Genomic DNA, 17,449 nt, shown 5'->3' on the forward strand with positions numbered 1-17,449 from the left:
GAGTATAACAGAACTCAAATGGCAGGTCAAAACCTGAGAGATTCCTTTACAGGAAGTGGCCTGTCTGACCATTTCTTGAACTTCTTTGCCATCTCTATCTTTTACAAAGGATCTCTGCTCTAACGTGACACTTCCTACGTCTTCCATGGGCGCTCAGAGCCCGGGAAAAAACAGAATGTCGTCATCCCAGCCCCAGGCTGAAACACATTATCGCCTTTCTCAAGTGGCCGATCAAGGGACTGTGGGCTTAGGCGCGTGCCCTGGCCGCCCCCGTCTTTGTGATTTTTCCTCTGTTTGCCGAAAAGGAGATTCCCGGTCAGAAAATTACCGCTTTTTTACGAGATAAATTGCATAAAAATTGATTTTAAACAGCGGTTGACATGCTTCGAAGTACGGTATTGGAATATTTAGAATTTTTTTGTCACGAATTGCGCCAAGCGCACGACCCTGATTTACCATTTCGGATAGTGTCTGGAACGCACGAACAAAACGCTGCTATTCGGATATAACGATGGATTATTTTGGACCAAACCAACATTTGTTATTGAAGTAGCAGTCCTGGGAGTGCATTCTGACGAAGACAACAAAAGGTAATCAAACTTTTATAATAGTAAATCTGATTTTGGTGAAGGCTAAACTTGCCGGGTGTCTAAAAAGCTAGCCCGTGATGGCTGGGCTATGTACTTAGAATATTGCAAAATGTGCTTTCACCAAAAAGCTATTTTAAAATCGGACATATCGAGTGCATAGAGGAGTTCTGTATCTATAATTCTTAAAATAATTGTTATGCTTTTTGTGAACGTTTATCGTGAGTAATTTAGTAAATTGTTAGCAAATTCCCCGGAAGTTTGCGGGGGGTATGCTAGTTCTGAACGTCACATGCTAATGTAAAAAGCTGTTTTTTGATATAAATATGAACTTGATTAATTAACGTTTGGACTGGCAACAAGCTAGTATAAATCCCCAGTGGTGTCACGTCCTGACCATAGAAGCTTTTATTTTCTATGGTAGAGTAGGTCAGGGCGTGACGGGGTTTTGTCTAGTTTAGATTTTCTATGTTGGTATGTTCTAGTTTCTGTTTTTCTATGTTGGTGTTTTTGGGATGATCTCCAATTAGAGGCAGCTGGTCATCGTTGTCTCTAATTGGGGATCATACTTAAGTAGTTGTTTTTCCCACCTGGGTTTGTGGGAGATTGTTTTGAGTCAGTGTATGTTGCACCTCTTCGTCACGGTTTGTTGTTTTGTTTATTTATATGTCTTGCATAGTTTCACAGTGATAATAAAAAGTGGAATGATACGCACGCTGCGCTTTGGTCCACTCCTTTACAACCATGACAAGTAGCGATCAGATGAAGCAACATCAACAATAGAGGATATGTCAATAGAAAGTGGATGTGTGTCACGAATCCCACCGAAGGTGGCTCCCCTGCCAGCTCGGGCAGCGCTCGGCGGTCGTCGTCACCGGCCTACTAGCCGCCGCTGATCCCTTTTTCCTTTTCGTTTGGTATGTCTTATTGTTTACACTTGTTCCTCATTTGGTTCTCTTGATTTATGGGTATTTAAGCCTGTTTAGCCCGCCCAGGTTTGTGCGGGATTGTTTTGCGTCAGAGTGTGTTTTGTTATTGGATGTGCTGGCGATTGACAAGTGTTATTTTATATGCATGCTGTGTACCTGTTATTCTGGGCACTTTGCATTTTTCACGCCAGTTGTGTTGGCGTCGACCGTTTTGTGTTTTATGGAATAAACACAAATTTCCTTACCTCTGCTCTCTGCGCCTGACTCCTATCACCACTCCTAGCAGTTACTGACACTGTGGAAATGGCTGGGCCCAGTAGAAAGCCCCTTGGTAATAACCAGGTCCAGAGTATGGCTGTGGTTATGGGTGGGCCCAGTAGAAAGCCCCTTGGTAATAACCAGGTCCAGAGTATGGCTGTGGTTATGGGTGGGCCCAGTAGAAATCCCCTTGGTAATAACCAGGTCCAGAGTATGGCTGTGGTTATGGGTGGGCCCAGTAGAAATCCCCTTGGTAATAACCAGGTCCAGAGTATGGCTGTGGTTATGGGTGGGCCCAGTAGAACGCCCAGTAGAAAGCCCCTTGGTAATAACCAGGTCCAGAGTATGGCTGTGGTTATGGGTGGGCCCAGTAGAAAGCCCCTTGGTAATAACCAGGTCCAGAGTATGGCTGTGGTTATGGGTGGGCCCAGTAGAAAGCCCCTTGGTAATAACCAGGTCCAGAGTATGGCTGTGGTTATGGGTGGGCCCAGTAGAAATCCCCTTGGTAATAACCAGGTCCAGAGTATGGCTGTGGTTATGGGTGGGCCCAGTAGAAATCCCCTTGGTAATAACCAGGTCCAGAGTATGGCTGTGGTTATGGGTGGGCCCAGTAGAAAGCCCAGTAGAAAGCCCCTTGGTAATAACCAGGTTAAGAGTATGGCTGTGGATAAAGTCCATAGAGCGCAAAAGATTTATAAATGCAATGGCCTTGGAGTCGGTCTCTGTCAACATGAATATCAAAATTACCCAAACAATGATTTTATCATAGTTTTCAAGGACAACAGACAATAGTTCAGCTAAATTAGTAAAGAACGTGGGCTATACAGGGTTATGATACAACAGTATAACATGATGCTCTGGTCTGGTGGCTGACATTTAAACAGAATAACATGATGCTCTGGTCTGGTGGCTGACATTTAAACAGTATAACATGATGCTCTGGTCTGGTGGCTGACATTTAAACAGTATAACATGATGCTCTGGTCTGGTGGCTGACATTTAAAGAGTATAACATGATGCTCTGGTCTGGTGGCTGACATTTAAACAGTATAACATGATGCTCTGGTCTGGTGTCTGACATTTAAACAGTATAACATGATGCTCTGGTCTGGTGGCTGACATTTAAACAGTAGAACATGATGCTCTGGTCTGGTGGCTGACATTTAAACAGTATAACATGATACTCTGGTCTGGTGGCTGACATTTAAACAGTATAACATGATGCTCTGGTCTGGTGGCTGACATTTAAACAGTATAACATGATGCTCTGGTCTGGTGGCTGACATTTAAACAGTAGAACATGATGCTCTGGTCTGGTGGCTGACATTTAAACAGTATAACATGATGCTCTGGTCTGGTGGCTGACATTTAAACAGTAGAACATGATGCTCTGGTCTGGTGGCTGACATTTAAACAGTAGAACATGATGCTCTGGTCTGGTGGCTGACATTTAAACAGTAGAACATGATGCTCTGGTCTGGTGGCTGACATTTAAACAGTATAACATGATGCTCTGGTCTGGTGGCTGACATTTAAACAGTATAACATGATACTCTGGTCTGGTGGCTGACATTTAAACAGTATAACATGATGCTCTGGTCTGGTGGCTGACATTTAAACAATATAACATGATGCTCAAAATACCCAAAGTCACCAAGCCAAAAGTCCTTACAACAGATATGACCCGTTTCAGGAAACTAGGCGTACAACTGAAAGCATTAGTAAAAATAGAAGCTGTCTCCACCCCACACACATAGAGACTTATCATAGCAGTAGATCTGTGTCTGTTTGAGGTTATAGCTGTATGTGAACAACATCTCCCATTGTTAAACACCTCTGTCCCTCTGTCACACATTTCACATGTATTTTTATACGTTTTTGTCATTTAGCGACTGACAGTAGTGAGTAATTTAGCAGACGCTCTTGTCCAGAGCGACTTACAGTAGTGAGTCATTTAGCAGACGCTCTTGTCCAGAGAGACTTACAGTAGTGAGTCATTTAGCAGACTCTCTTGTCCAGAGAGACTGACAGTAGTGAGTCATTTAGCAGACTCTCTTGTCCAGAGAGACTTACAGTAGTGAGTCATTTAGCAGATGCTCTTGTCCAGAGCGACTTACAGAAGTGAGCGGATATATTTCTGTACTTTTCTAAGCACCAGTCTCTACCAACTGAGCCACACAGGACACACATGCAGAGAAACAAACACACACACACACACACACACACACACACACACACACACACACACACACACACACACAGAGAGACCCACAGACACACACACACATACACACACACACACAAACAGGCACAGACATGTACCTCCCTCTCCTTCCCTTTGCTAACTGTTGCAGCAGGTCTATTTTAGTCTGAATGGGAACGTACAGTTGAAGTCGGAAGTTTACATACACTTAGGTTGGAGTCATTAAAACTCGTTTTTCAACCACTCCACACATTTCTTGTTAACAAACTATAGCTTTGGCAAGTCGGTTAGGACATCTACTTTGTGCATGACACAAGTAATTTTTCCAACAATTGTTTACAGACTATTTGTTTACAGACGATTATTTAACTTATAATTCATTGTATCACAATTCCAGTGGGTCAGAAGTTTACATATACTATTGGAGGATTACCTGTGGATGTATTTCAAGGCCTACCTTCAAACCCAGTGCCTCTTTGCTTGACATCATGAGAAAAAATAAATAAATCAGCCAAGACCACAGAAAAAAAATTGAAGACCTCCACAAGTCTACTTAATCCTTCGGAGCAATTTCCAAATGCCTGAAGGTACCATGTTCATCTCTACAAACAATAGTACGCAAGTATAAATACAATGGGACCACGAAGTCATCATACTGCTCAGGATGGAGACACATTCTGTTTCCTAGAGATTAATGTACTTTGGTGGGAAAAGGGCAAATCAATCCCAGAACAACAGCAAAGGACCTTGTGAAGTTGCTGGAGGAAACAGGTACAAAAGTATCTATATCCACAGTAAAACGAGACCTATTGTAACGACCGTCGTCGTCGACCGTCGGCTGGCGGGCGGCTCTGGCGGCTCCGGACAGGCGGGCAGCTCTGGCGGCTCTGGACAGGCGGGCGGCTCTGGCGGCTCCGGACAGGCGGGCAGCTCTGGCGGCTCCGGACAGGCGGGCGGATCTGGCGCCCGCCTGTAATTCTGTAATGACCGTCGTCGCAATGAGACCAAGGTCCAGCGGAGGATGTGTTCATCATAAACGATTTTAATAAACGAATGAACACTACAAACAAAACACGAAAGAAACGACAGCCAAACAGTCCTCTCAGGATTAACACAAACCTAGACAGAAAATAATCACCCATAAACCCCAAAGGAAAAACAGGCTGCCTATGTATGACTCTCAATCAGCAACAACAATCTACAGCTGTTCCTGATTGAGAGCCACACACGGCCTAACCAAAGAAACAAACCAACATAGAAAAATAAACATAGAACGCCCACACATGTAACACCCTGGACTAACCAAAATAGAGAACAAAAAAACCCTCTCTATGGCCAGGGCGTTACACCTATATCGATATAACCTGAAAGGCCGCTCAGCAAGGAAAAAGCCACTGCTCCAAAACCGCCATAAAAAAGCCAGACTACGATTTGCAACTGCACATGGGAAAAATATCATACTTTTTGGAGAAATGTCCTCTGGTCTGATGAAACAAAAATAGAACTGTTTGGTTATAATGACCATCGTTTTGTCTATAGGAAAAGGGGGAGTCTTGCAAGCCAACGAACACCATCCCAGCTGTGAAGCACGGGGGTGGCAGCATCATGTTATGAGGGTGCTTTGCTGCAGGAGTGACTGGTGCACTTCACAAAATAGATGGCATCATGAGGTGGAAAAAATTATGTGGATATATTGAAGAAACATCTCAAGACATCAGTCAGGAAGTTAAAGCTTGGTCACAAATGGGTCTTCCAAATGAACAATGACCCCAAGCATACGTCCAAAGTTGTGGCAAAATGGCTTAAGGACAACAAAGTCAAGGTATTGGAGTGGCCATCACAATGCCCTGGCATCAATCCTGTAGAAAATGTGTAGGCAGAACTGGAAAAGTGTGTGCGAGCAAGGAGGCCTACAAACCTGACTCAGTTACACCAGTTCTGTCAGGAGGAATGGGCCAAAATTCACCCAACTTATTGTGGGAAGCTTGTGGAAGTCTACCTGAAACGTTTGACCCAAGTTAAACAATTTAAACAACCAAATAATAATTGAGTGTATGTAAACTTCTGACACACTGGGAATGTGATGAAAGAAATAAAAGCTGAAATAAATAATTCTCTCTACTATTATTCTGACATTTCACATTCTTAGAATAAAGTGGTGATCCTAACTGATCTAAGACAGGAACGTTTTACTGGGATTAAATGTCAGGAATTGTGAAAAACTAAGTTTAAATGTAGTTGGCTAAGGTGTATGTCAACTTCCGACTTCAACTGTACGTATTCTGTATGATGTACATTCAGAGTTCTAAACACTTAAAAGACCAGTCAAACACCTGGTTGAATCAGTCATTATAATTGGACTGTATGTTGGGGTGTATCAATGTATCTAACTACACATTAAACACTGAGACCTGTTGGGGTGTATAACTGTTCCTGTGGTTTTGGAGGTCTTCACTGCAGTAGACTGGATCAGCTCCTCTGTCCCTCACTCATCTCTTTCTCCTCTCTCTCTTTACCTAGTGACCCTGCTCATTCAGAACGTCATGGTGGGTGGAAAAAGACGCTCTCTTCAGCAGCGGTGAACAACCACAACCCTGTCAGTCCATCTCTTTACTTCTCATTTCTCTTATTTTCTCTCTCCCCCCTTCACTTTTCACACCAACACACTTATCTTTAGACGCTGCAGCCTTGACCGCCATCAACAGCATCAGCAACAGAGTGGTGTGAAGTTTCCACAACAGAGTTAGAGTCAGTTTATCATGTACTTATCTTTAGACGCTGCAGCCTTGACCTCCATCAACAGAGTTAGAGTCAGTTTATCATGAGAACATACAGAAACCACTGACTGGAACTATCAACAACAAGAGTTAGTTTATCATGAGAACATACAGACACCACTGACTGGAACTATCAACAACAAGAGTTAGTTTATCATGAGAACATACAGACACCACTGACTGGAACCAGCTGACAGTATCAGTTGTAAAGGCTTCATTACTACTAACAGAAGGAAAGTTGTAGTGTCCATGATGAATGATGTAAAGGCTTCATTACTACTAACAGAAGGAAAGTTGTAGTGTCCATGATGAATGATGTAAAGGCTTCATTACTACTAACAGAAGGAAAGTTGTAGTGTCCATAATGAATGATGTAAAGGCTTCATTACTACTAACAGAAGGAAAGTTGTAGTGTCCATGATGAATGATGTAAAGGCTTCATTACTACTAACAGAAGGAAAGTTGTAGTGTCCATGATGAATGATGTAAAGGCTTCATTACTACTAACAGAAGGAAAGTTGTAGTGTCCATGATGAATGATGTAAAGGCTTCAATGTGTTTTTATATTGAGCTGCTTTGTTAAATTCTGCTTGTTCATATGAAATTGTAAATTGTATTTTTCTACAATGTCATTGTGTGTGTTTACCTTGAGCAACACCATTGTATGGTTGCTAACTTGTCAAATAAAGCTTCCTAAAATGTGTTAGAATATGTGTCAGTTTGTCACTTTCATGAGTTTAGAGTAATAACATGTTCCACTACTGAAGACATTGTCTCTAATCTAGGTTGGAGTAATAACATGTTCCACTACTGAAGACATTGTCTCTAATTTGGTTGTGCCTTTACATTTCTAGAAAATGAACAACTAAGGAAGAATGTTTCACTTCTCTCAGTGACTTCTCTAACCCCAAACCCCGGCCTGGTCTCATTGGTCTGTTTCACAAGCATTCCCCAAAGTATGTGTCAGGGTTGTCGTCGGTGAAGGAGGACCAATACGCAGCAGGTACGTGTATGCTCATCTTGATTTATTATTTCTCTCAAAAAATGAACATACAACAATAACAAAGAAATGAACGATCAACAAAAAAACAGTCTGGCCAAGCAAAGCTCAACACAGAACAATCACCCACGAATCACAAACACAAACACACCCCAATATATGGGACTCTCAATCAAAGGCAGATAGACAACACCTGCCTTCAACTGAGAGTCCCAACCCCAATCAACACAACATAGAAACACACTCACCAGACTACACATAGAAATACATAAACAGACTATAAACCACAACCCCGGAAATACTACATCAAACCCCCTTTAAACAAACACACCACCCTGAACCACATAAAACAAATACCCTCTGCCACGCCCTGACCAAACTACAAAACAATTAACCTTATATACTGGCCAGGACGTGACAGTACCCCCCCCTTAAAGGTGCTACCCCGGAAGCACCTTAACAAAAAATAACCCCAAACAACACAAAAAGAAAAATTCCCCTTTTCTAAAGGGAGGGAAGGGAGGGTGGCTGCCGTCAACGACGGCACTGTGCTACACCCCCCCTCCCCAACCCACCTATTTTTGGAGGTGGCACCGGCTCAGGCCGTTCCAGGCTGTCTGGGCAGTCTGGCAGCTCGGGACAGTCTGGGCAGTCTGGCAGCTCGGGACAGTCCGGGCAGTCTGGGCAGTCTGGCAGCTCGGGACAGTCTGGGCAGTCTGGCAGCTCGGGACAGTCTGGGCAGTCTGGCAGCTCGGGACAGTCTGGCAGCTCGGGACAGTCTGGGCAGTCTGGCAGCTCGGGACAGTCTGGGCAGTCTGGCAGCTCGGGACAGTCTGGGCAGTCTGGCAGCTCGGGACAGTCTGGGCAGTCTGGCCACTCGGGACAGTCTGGCCACTCGGGACAGTCTGGGCAGTCTGGCCACTCGGGACAGTCTGGGCAGTCTGGCCACTCGGGACAGTCTGGGCAGTCTGGCCACTCGGGACAGTCTGGGCAGTCTGGCCACTCGGGACAGTCTGGGCAGTCTGGCCACTCGGGACAGTCTGGGCAGTCTGGCCACTCCGGCAGTTCAGGGCAGTCTTGCCACTCCGGCAGTTCAGGGCAGTCTGGCCACTCCGGCAGTTCAGGGCAGTCTGGCCACTCCGGCAGTTCAGGGCAGTCTGGCCACTCCAGGCAGTTCAGGGCAGTCTGGCCACTCCGGCAGTTCAGGGCAGTCTGGCCACTCCGGCAGTTCAGCGCAGTCTGGCCACTCCGGCAGTTCAGCGCAGTCTGGCCACTCCGGCAGTTCAGGGCAGTCTGGCCACTCCGGCAGTTCAGGGCAGTCTGGCCACTCCGGCAGTTCAGGGCAGTCTGGCCACTCCGGCAGTTCAGGGCAGTCTGGCCACTCCGGCAGTTCAGGGCAGTCTGGCCACTCCGGCAGTTCAGGGCAGTCTGGCCACTCCGGCAGTTCAGGGCAGTCTGGCCACTCCGGCAGTTCAGCGCAGTCTGGCCACTCCGGCAGTTCAGCGCAGTCTGGCCACTCCGGCAGTTCAGCGCAGTCTGACCACTCCGGCATTTCAGCGCAGTCTGACCACTCCGGCGACTGTTGACCGGCGGGCAGCTCCGACGACTGTTGACTGGCGGGCAGCTCCGACGACTGTTGACTGGCGAGGCTGGGTTTACGCACTTGCAGGCTAGTGCGGGGAGCGGGAACAGGACGAGTCGGACTGGGTTGACGCACATCCGGGTCCGCATGAGAGACAGGAGCTGGAAACCCAGGGCTATGGAGGCGCACAGCCGGTCTAGATTTTACCTCCTGCACAACCCGCCTTGGCTGGATGGAACTAGTAGCCCTGTACGAGCGGGGTGCTCGTACAGGGCAGACTGGGCTGTGCAGGGGCCTGATGGTAGCCGTGCGTAGAGCGGGAGTTGGGTAGCCTGGTCCTCGGAGGCGTACCGGCGACCAGATGCGCTGCGCAGGCATCCTCCTACCAGGCTGGATGTCCGCTCTAGCACGGCACCTGCGAGGGGCTGGAATAACTCGCACCGGACTGTGCGTGCGTATGGGTGAGAGTGCGTTTCTCAGCGAAACACAGCGCTCTCCACCCCATACGCTCCTCCATATAACCACGGGTAGCTGGCTTCCGGCTCTTCCTTCGCCTAGCCAAACTACCCGTGTGCCCCCCCAAAAAAGTTTATTGGGGGTGCCTCTCGTGCTTCTCCCTCAGCGCGTCTCTGGCCTCGTACCACCGCCTCTCTGCCTTGGCTGCCTCAATTTCCCACTGCGGGCGGCGATACTCCCCAGCCTGGTGCCAAGGTCCGGCCCCGTCCAGAACTTCCTCCCAGGTCCACTTCTCCCGCCAGTCCAACTCGAAGTCCCTCTGCTCCTTCCTCTGCTGCTTGGTCCTCGAGTGGTGGGTGATTCTGTCACGGTTGTCGTCGGTGAAGGAGGACCAATACGCAGCAGGTACGTGTATGCTCATCTTGATTTATTATTTCTCTCAAAAAATGAACATACAACAATAACAAAGAAACGAACGATCAACAAAAAAACAGTCTGGCCAAAGCAAAGCTCAACACAGAACAATCACCCACGAATCACAAACACAAACACACCCCAATATATGGGACTCTCAATCAAAGGCAGATAGACAACACCTGCCTTCAACTGAGAGTCCCAACCCCAATCAACACAACATAGAAACACACTCACCAGACTACACATAGAAATACATAAACATAGACTATAAACCAAAACCCCGGAAATACTACATCAAACACCCTTTAAACAAACACACCACCCTGAACCACATAAAACAAATACCCTCTGCCATGCCCTGACCAAACTACAAAACAATTAACCTTATATACTGGCCAGGACGTGACAGTCTGGCGATATTGTGCCTCTGGGTTTAGAAATGTCTGGTGGGTATTAGCACCAACAGAGAAGGTTTGAATCCTAAGCAACCTGCCAACACATTGTTTGAAGTACAATAGACCAACATAGCTACCGTAGTAGGGGAAATCTGTGTGCTGGAAAACCTTGGTAGAGCATTGGTGTAGAAGGCATTGTGGTGCTCATGTGAATTTCCTTTCTTTGACATTACGCTCACAATGCAAATAGTCTGGGAAGCCATTTGATTACATGTTCAGGAGTCTTAAAGCTTGGGGGAAAAAACTGTTGAGTAGCCTTTTTTTGTCCTAGACTTGGCACTCCCGTACTGCTTGCATTGCGATAATAGAGAGAACAGTCTATGGCTGGGGTCTTTGACAATTTTTAGGGCCTTCCTCTGACACCGCCTGGTGTAGAGGTCCTGGATGGCAGGCAGCTTAGCCCCAGTGATGTACTGGGCCATACACACTACCCTTTGTAGTGCCTTGCGGTCAGAGGCCGAGCAATTGCCATACAAGGCAGTGATGCAACCAGCCAGGATGCTCTCGATGTTGCAACTGTAGAACCTTTTGAGCATCTCAGGACCCATGCCAAATCTTTTTAGTTTCCTGAGGGGGAATAAGTTTTGTCGTGCCCTTTTCACGACTGTCTTGGTGTGTTTGGACAATTCTAGTTTGTTGTTTATGTGGACACCAAGGAACTTGAAGCTCTCAACCTGCTCCACTACATCCCCGTCGATGAGAATGGGGGCGTGCTTGGTCCTCCTTTTCCTGTAGTCCACAATCATCTCCTTAGTCTTGGTTACGTTGAGGGATAGGTTGTTATTCTGGCACCACCCGGCCAGGTCTCTGACCTCCTCCTTATTGGCTGCCTCGTCGTTGTTGATGATCAGGCCTACCACTGTTGTGTGGTCTGCAAACTTGATGATGGATTTGGAGTCGTGCCTGGCCATGCAGTCGTGGGTGAACAGGGAGTACAGGAGGGGACTGAGCACGCACCCCTGGGTAGCTCCAGTGTTGAGGATCAGCGTGGCGGATGTGTTGCTACCTACCCTTACCACCTGGGGGCGGCCCATCAGGAAGTCCAGGATCCAGTTGCAGAGGAAGGTGTTTAGTCCCAGGATCCTTAGCTTAGTGATGAGCTTTGAGGGTACTATGGTGTTGAACGCTGAGCTGTAGTCAATGAACAGCATTCTCACATAGGTGTTTCTTTTGTCCAGGTGTGAAAGGGCAGTGTGGAGTGCAATAGAGATTGCATCATCTGTGGATCTGTTTGAGCGGTATGCAAATTGGAGTGGGTCTAGGGATTCTGGGATAATGGTGTTGATGTGAGCCATTACCAACCTTTCAAAGCACTTCATGGCTACAGATGTAAGTGCTACGGGTCTGTAGTAATTTAGGCAGGTTACCTTATAGTGATCTATGATGGTCTGCTTAAAACATGTTGGTACTACACACTCGGACAGGGAGAGGTAGATAATGTCAGAGAAGACACTTGCCATTTGGTCAGCCCTTGCTCGCAGTACACGTCCTGGTAATCCGTCTGGCCCTGCGGCCTTGTGAATTTTGACCTGTTTAACCTCTCTGGGAAATGTAGGACGCTAGCATCCCACCTGCGGGACACACTCAGTGAAATAGCAGGGCGCCAAATTCAAAACAACAAAAATCTCATAATTCAAATTTCTCAAACATACAACTATTTTACATAATTTCAGTGTTGCGTGTCTCGAAGCGAGCTGTGACGACCCTCCCGCTCTGTCTGCCGTATTCTCTCTGTTCTTGTTTCCTTATTAGGATGCCGGTGGGCGGAGTTGGAAGGGTCGTCAGCAAAATGGGAAGCACCTGGGCTCGGGTGTGTCCCAGGATAAATAGACCTCTTCCACAGTCATTGGGGAGACTCTCTCCATGCAGACACCTTGTTGTTTTTGGTTGTGCTAGTTGTGGCATCTAATAAATATATATTTTTGATACTCCTTGTCTCCACGTTGTCTCCCTTTTGTTGCGAACTCTGAGCTGGTTCGTAACAGAGCATAGAAGTGGTTTAGCTCATCTGGTAGTCTCGTGTCACTGGGCAGCTCGCGGCTGTGCTTCCCTTTGTAGTCTGTAATAGTTTGCAAGCCCTGCCACATTAGACAAGCATCAGAGCCGGTGTAGTATAATTCAATCTTAGCCCTGTATTGACACTTTGCCTGTTTGATGGTTCGTCACCGGGCATAGCAGGATTTCTTTTAAGCTTCCGGGTTAGAGTCCCGCACCTTGAAAGCGGCAGCTCTACCCTTTAGCTCAGTGCGAATGTTGCCTGTAATCCATGGCTTCTGGTTGGAGTATGTACGTACAGTCACTGTCGGAACGACGTCCTCGATGCACTTATTGATGAAGCCAGTGACTGATGTGGTGTACTCCTCAATGCCATCGGAAGAATCCCGGAACACGTTCCAGCCTGTGATGGCAAAACAGTCCTGTAGTTTAGCATCTGCTTCATCTGACCACTTTTTTCATAGACCGAGTCACTGGTGCTTCCTGCTATAATTTTTGCTTGTAAGCAGAAATCAGTAGGATAGAGTTGTGGTCAGATTTACCAAATGGAGGGCAACAGAGAGCTTTGTACGCGTCTCTGTGTGTGGAGTTAAGGTGATCTAGAATTTTTGCAAAAGTAAAAGTTGTCAAAATATACATTTTATAAATACAGATACACAAACTACTTAAGTAGTACTTTAAAGTATTTTTACTTCAGTAATTTACACCACTGGACTTAAAAGGAACATTGTTTCACATGAGAACCTGATGTAACAATATTGAAACTGTAATGACACCTAGTGGACACCAAGATAAACTACACAACACACACAAACACAATAACCTTAAAACAGATGCTTTATATATTATTTTTTTATTAGCTAAACATGTCCAATCAAGGAGACATTTCAAAAGTCGGAATGTAAAGCACAAACGCCTGGAACGTTCTTCAAAAGCAGCTGTAGTGAGTGAAGTATATTGAGGTTACCTGAAATAAGTCAACAACATCTTCAACACAGACATATGTTACCTGCTATATTTGGGCAACAGGATTAACACAGAGAGAACTTGGCAAAATACATTGTATGTTTCTGTAGTACGAGTAGGCTGTTGTGTACAAGCCTCCTAGCTAATAAAATATTGGAGCTGGCTGTCATTTAGTTACTTTTTAACCAAAGCAATAGAGTTCACCGGCAAATGCAGACACACCAGAAATAATAACTAAACCAATGAACAAGAATTGCTTGTAGGCGACCAGAATGAGGACACATTTTTCTAAATAAATGTCAGTGAAAAACGTAATTAAACAGCCCACTCCCTGCCCGGTATCTTATTCTGCTGCTATACAACTTTGTATGGGTTGTTTGTTGGCAACTTTGTTATTTACAAAGCCTGTTCAACCTCTTTTGTATCATCTGAGATCCCCAAAGATTGGAAAGCTGCCGCGGTCATCCCTCTCTTCAAAGGGGGAGACACTCTAGACCCAAACTGTCATAGACCTATATCCATCCTGCCCAGCCTTTATAAAATCTTTAAAAGCCAAGTTAACCTGTCTATGATAGGGGGCAGTATTTTCACGGCCAGATGAAAAACGTACCCAAATTAAACGGCCTACTTCTTGTGCCCAGAGTCAAATACTTGCATATTATTATTATTAGATTTGGATAGAAAACACTCTAAAGTTTATAAAACTGTTTGAATGGTGTCTGTGAGTATAACATAACTCATATAGCAGGCAGAAAAACTGAGAAGATGACAACCAGGAAGTGAACTGTCATCCAATTCCTTGGCCTTGTTTTACTTCTCTATTGAATTTACACCATCAAAGCTGTCACGTTACACTTAACAATGCTTCTATTGGCTATCTAAAGGCGGCAGAAAGTGGATTGAAGGTTCTGCCATCTCTGGGCAGTTCACAGGAGCTCTCTTTGTGAGTGGTCAGCCTAGTGGCTCAGAGACAGGAGAGGCGCGCGCACTGAGGACTCCATGATTTTCTTCACCTGTTTGAATAAATACGAGATTATCCGGTTGGAATATTATCGCTATTTTACGAGGAAAATCGCATAAAAATGTATTTTAAACAGCGTTTGACATGCTTCTAAGTACGGTAAAGGAACATTTTGAAATTTTTTGTCACAATATGCGTCCGTGCGTCACCCTTCGGATAGTGACTTGAACCCACGAACAAAACGGAGCTATTTGAATATAACTATGGATTATTTGGGACCAAAACAACATTTGTTGTTGAAGTAGAAGTCCTGGGAGTGCATTCTGACGAAGAACAGCAAAGGTAATCCAATTTTTCTTAGAGTAATTCTGAGTTTAGTGAGCTCCAACTTGGTGGGTGTCAAATTAGCTAGCCTGTGATGGCCGGGCTATCTACTCAAAATATTGCAAAATGTGCTTTTGCCTCAATCCGGTTTCTGAAGGCTTTAGAGAGTCAATGAAAGCCTTAGAAAGTGTTACGTAACAGCCTATGTAACAGTGTAGGTTCCGTCCCTCTCTTCGCCCCAACCTGGGCTCGAACCAGGGACCCTTGCACACATCAACAACTGACACCCACGAAGCATCGTTACCCATCGCGCCACAAAAGCCGCGGCCCTTGCAACGCAAGGGGAAACCCTACTTCAAGTCTCAGAGCGAGTGACGTCACCGATTGAAACGCTATTAGCGCGCACCACCGCTAACTAACTAGCCATTTTACATTGGTTACACTTAGATGGTGTAAATTCGATAGAGAGCCAAAAGAAGGACAACAAATTGGCTGACAGGCCACTTCCTGGTTGACATCTTCTCAGGTTTTTGCCTACCATATGAGTTCTGTTATACTCACAGACACCATTCAAACAGTTTTAGAAACTTTAGAGTGTTTTCTATCCAAATCTACTAATTATATGCATATTCTAGTTTCTGGGCAAGAGTAGTGACCGGATTAAAACGGGCATGTTTTTTTTCACCCGGCCTTGAAAATACTGCCCCTATCCACAACAGGCTAGGTAAAGCCCCGCCTTATCTCAGCTCACTGGTCACCATAGCAACACCCACCCGTAGCAGGGGCTCCAGCAGGTATATTTCACTGGTCATCCCCAAAGCCAACACTTCCTTTGGTCGACTTTCCTTCCATTCTCTGCTGCCAATGACTAGAACGAATTACAAAAATCACTGAAGCTGGAGTCTTATGTCTCCCTCTCTAACTTTAAGCGTCAGCTGTCAGAGCAGCTTACCGATCACTGTACCTTGCTCCTTTGCACCCCAGTATCTCTACTTGTACATCATCATCTGCACATCTATCACTCCAGTGTTAATGCTAAATTGTAATTATTTTGACTCTATGGCCTATTTATTGCATTACCTCTTTCATTAAAGCGAAGACTGTTATTTTATCAAATCAATGAATTATTCTTTATGTCACGTTAGTCTCATTCCAAACGTCATAAATTGTTGGTTATCTGTACGAACCCAGTCTTCACTATGAAACATCCATACATCAATTGCCTTAATCATTTATTTACTAACTAGCTAAATAATCACAGAAATGCACAAACAAACACAGTAGATATGGTTACAATGAACCACAACTAGTTGCCAATGCTATACTTCAATCAAGTGATCTGGATACACTTATTGTGACGGTGGAGTTTGTAGTATTTATATCCACAGTGATTAATTGAAAAGATGATTTAACATTTCGTTACTGATAGTTTGTATGGATTATTTTTTAAATCCTTATTACCCAGCTGTACAGTAGGTGGCGGAATGCACATATCATTGTTGCGTTGTAGGTCAAAACATTTGTCTCTGTCTGGGCTGGAGAAGAGGGAAGATTCACACAGGTGAAAAAGATGGCGGAAGCGGATGATGAGGTCTGAATCTAATGGCGGTAAAATCAAGGAGAAGTGGAGTCCAAAACAAAGGAAAAAGGAACAAAGTAGAGAAGACAGAGAAGAGAATGTTACTTCGTATCTTGTAGGAGTACGGTTTGTAAATGAGGAGCAGCTGAACCAATTACCAATCTGGAGGAATCCATTTGAGGTATCCAAACTGGTGGAGAGAGTTCTGGGTAGAGTGAGGATCACTGGAGGCTGACTTGTTTAGATTTTTTGTGCATCTGAGGAACAGAAGAAACGTGTGTAGCGTCTCACCAGTTTGAAGTGTCGTGTGTGTTTCTTAGGAAAAGGGCACCTCTCAAGGGGGTAATATCTGGAGTCTAGTGGGAAGTCGATGTTGAAGAGATGAAAAATATTCCTGGAGTGATTGATGCACGTCGGATGAATCACATGGTGAATGAAGAAAAAGTGTAGAGTTTATCTGTTCTTTTGATATGGAGTCTCTCAAGTGCAGTTGGGGTATATTAACTACAGAGGCAGAGCATTTATCCCAAGACCAACGCAGTGGGATCATTGTATAGCTTTTGGTCATGTATCAAGTGTTTGCAGAAGGGAGAAGCCGAGATGTCCAAGTTGTGGAAAATATCATTTCATGTGTTATAAAAGTGATGAACATGTGACATGTTGTAATTGTGGTGGGAACCATGAGGCCACGTCTTCCTAATGCCCCACAAGGGGGAAACAGAATGAGGTGGCCAAAGCCAGGGCTGTCCAGAGCATTTTAGCAGCTGGGAAAAGGGTAAAGGGGTTGAATGGTGGATCAGAAGAGCCCATGGTAGTGGATAGGCCTACACTGCAGGATACAGACATTTTAAAGGTTAAGAAGGTGGACTTTGTGGTCCAGGAAAATTGAAATCATTGTGGATGTGGAGGAGCGGTTCCTGGGACTGAAAGATTTCTCAGCGAAGGAGTTACATGGAATAT

At 45.3% G+C, this 17,449-nt stretch overlaps 1 protein-coding gene across 1 annotated transcript in view; it reads left to right on the plus strand.

Annotated features, from left to right (window-relative positions):
- Positions 1-17,449, plus strand: part of LOC115194770 (uncharacterized) — a 519,835-nt gene that overhangs the window by 280,626 nt on the left and 221,760 nt on the right. The window lies entirely within an intron of this gene.

This window comes from Salmo trutta, chromosome 5, assembly GCF_901001165.1.
Source record: "Salmo trutta chromosome 5, fSalTru1.1, whole genome shotgun sequence".
NCBI lineage: Eukaryota > Metazoa > Chordata > Actinopteri > Salmoniformes > Salmonidae > Salmo > Salmo trutta.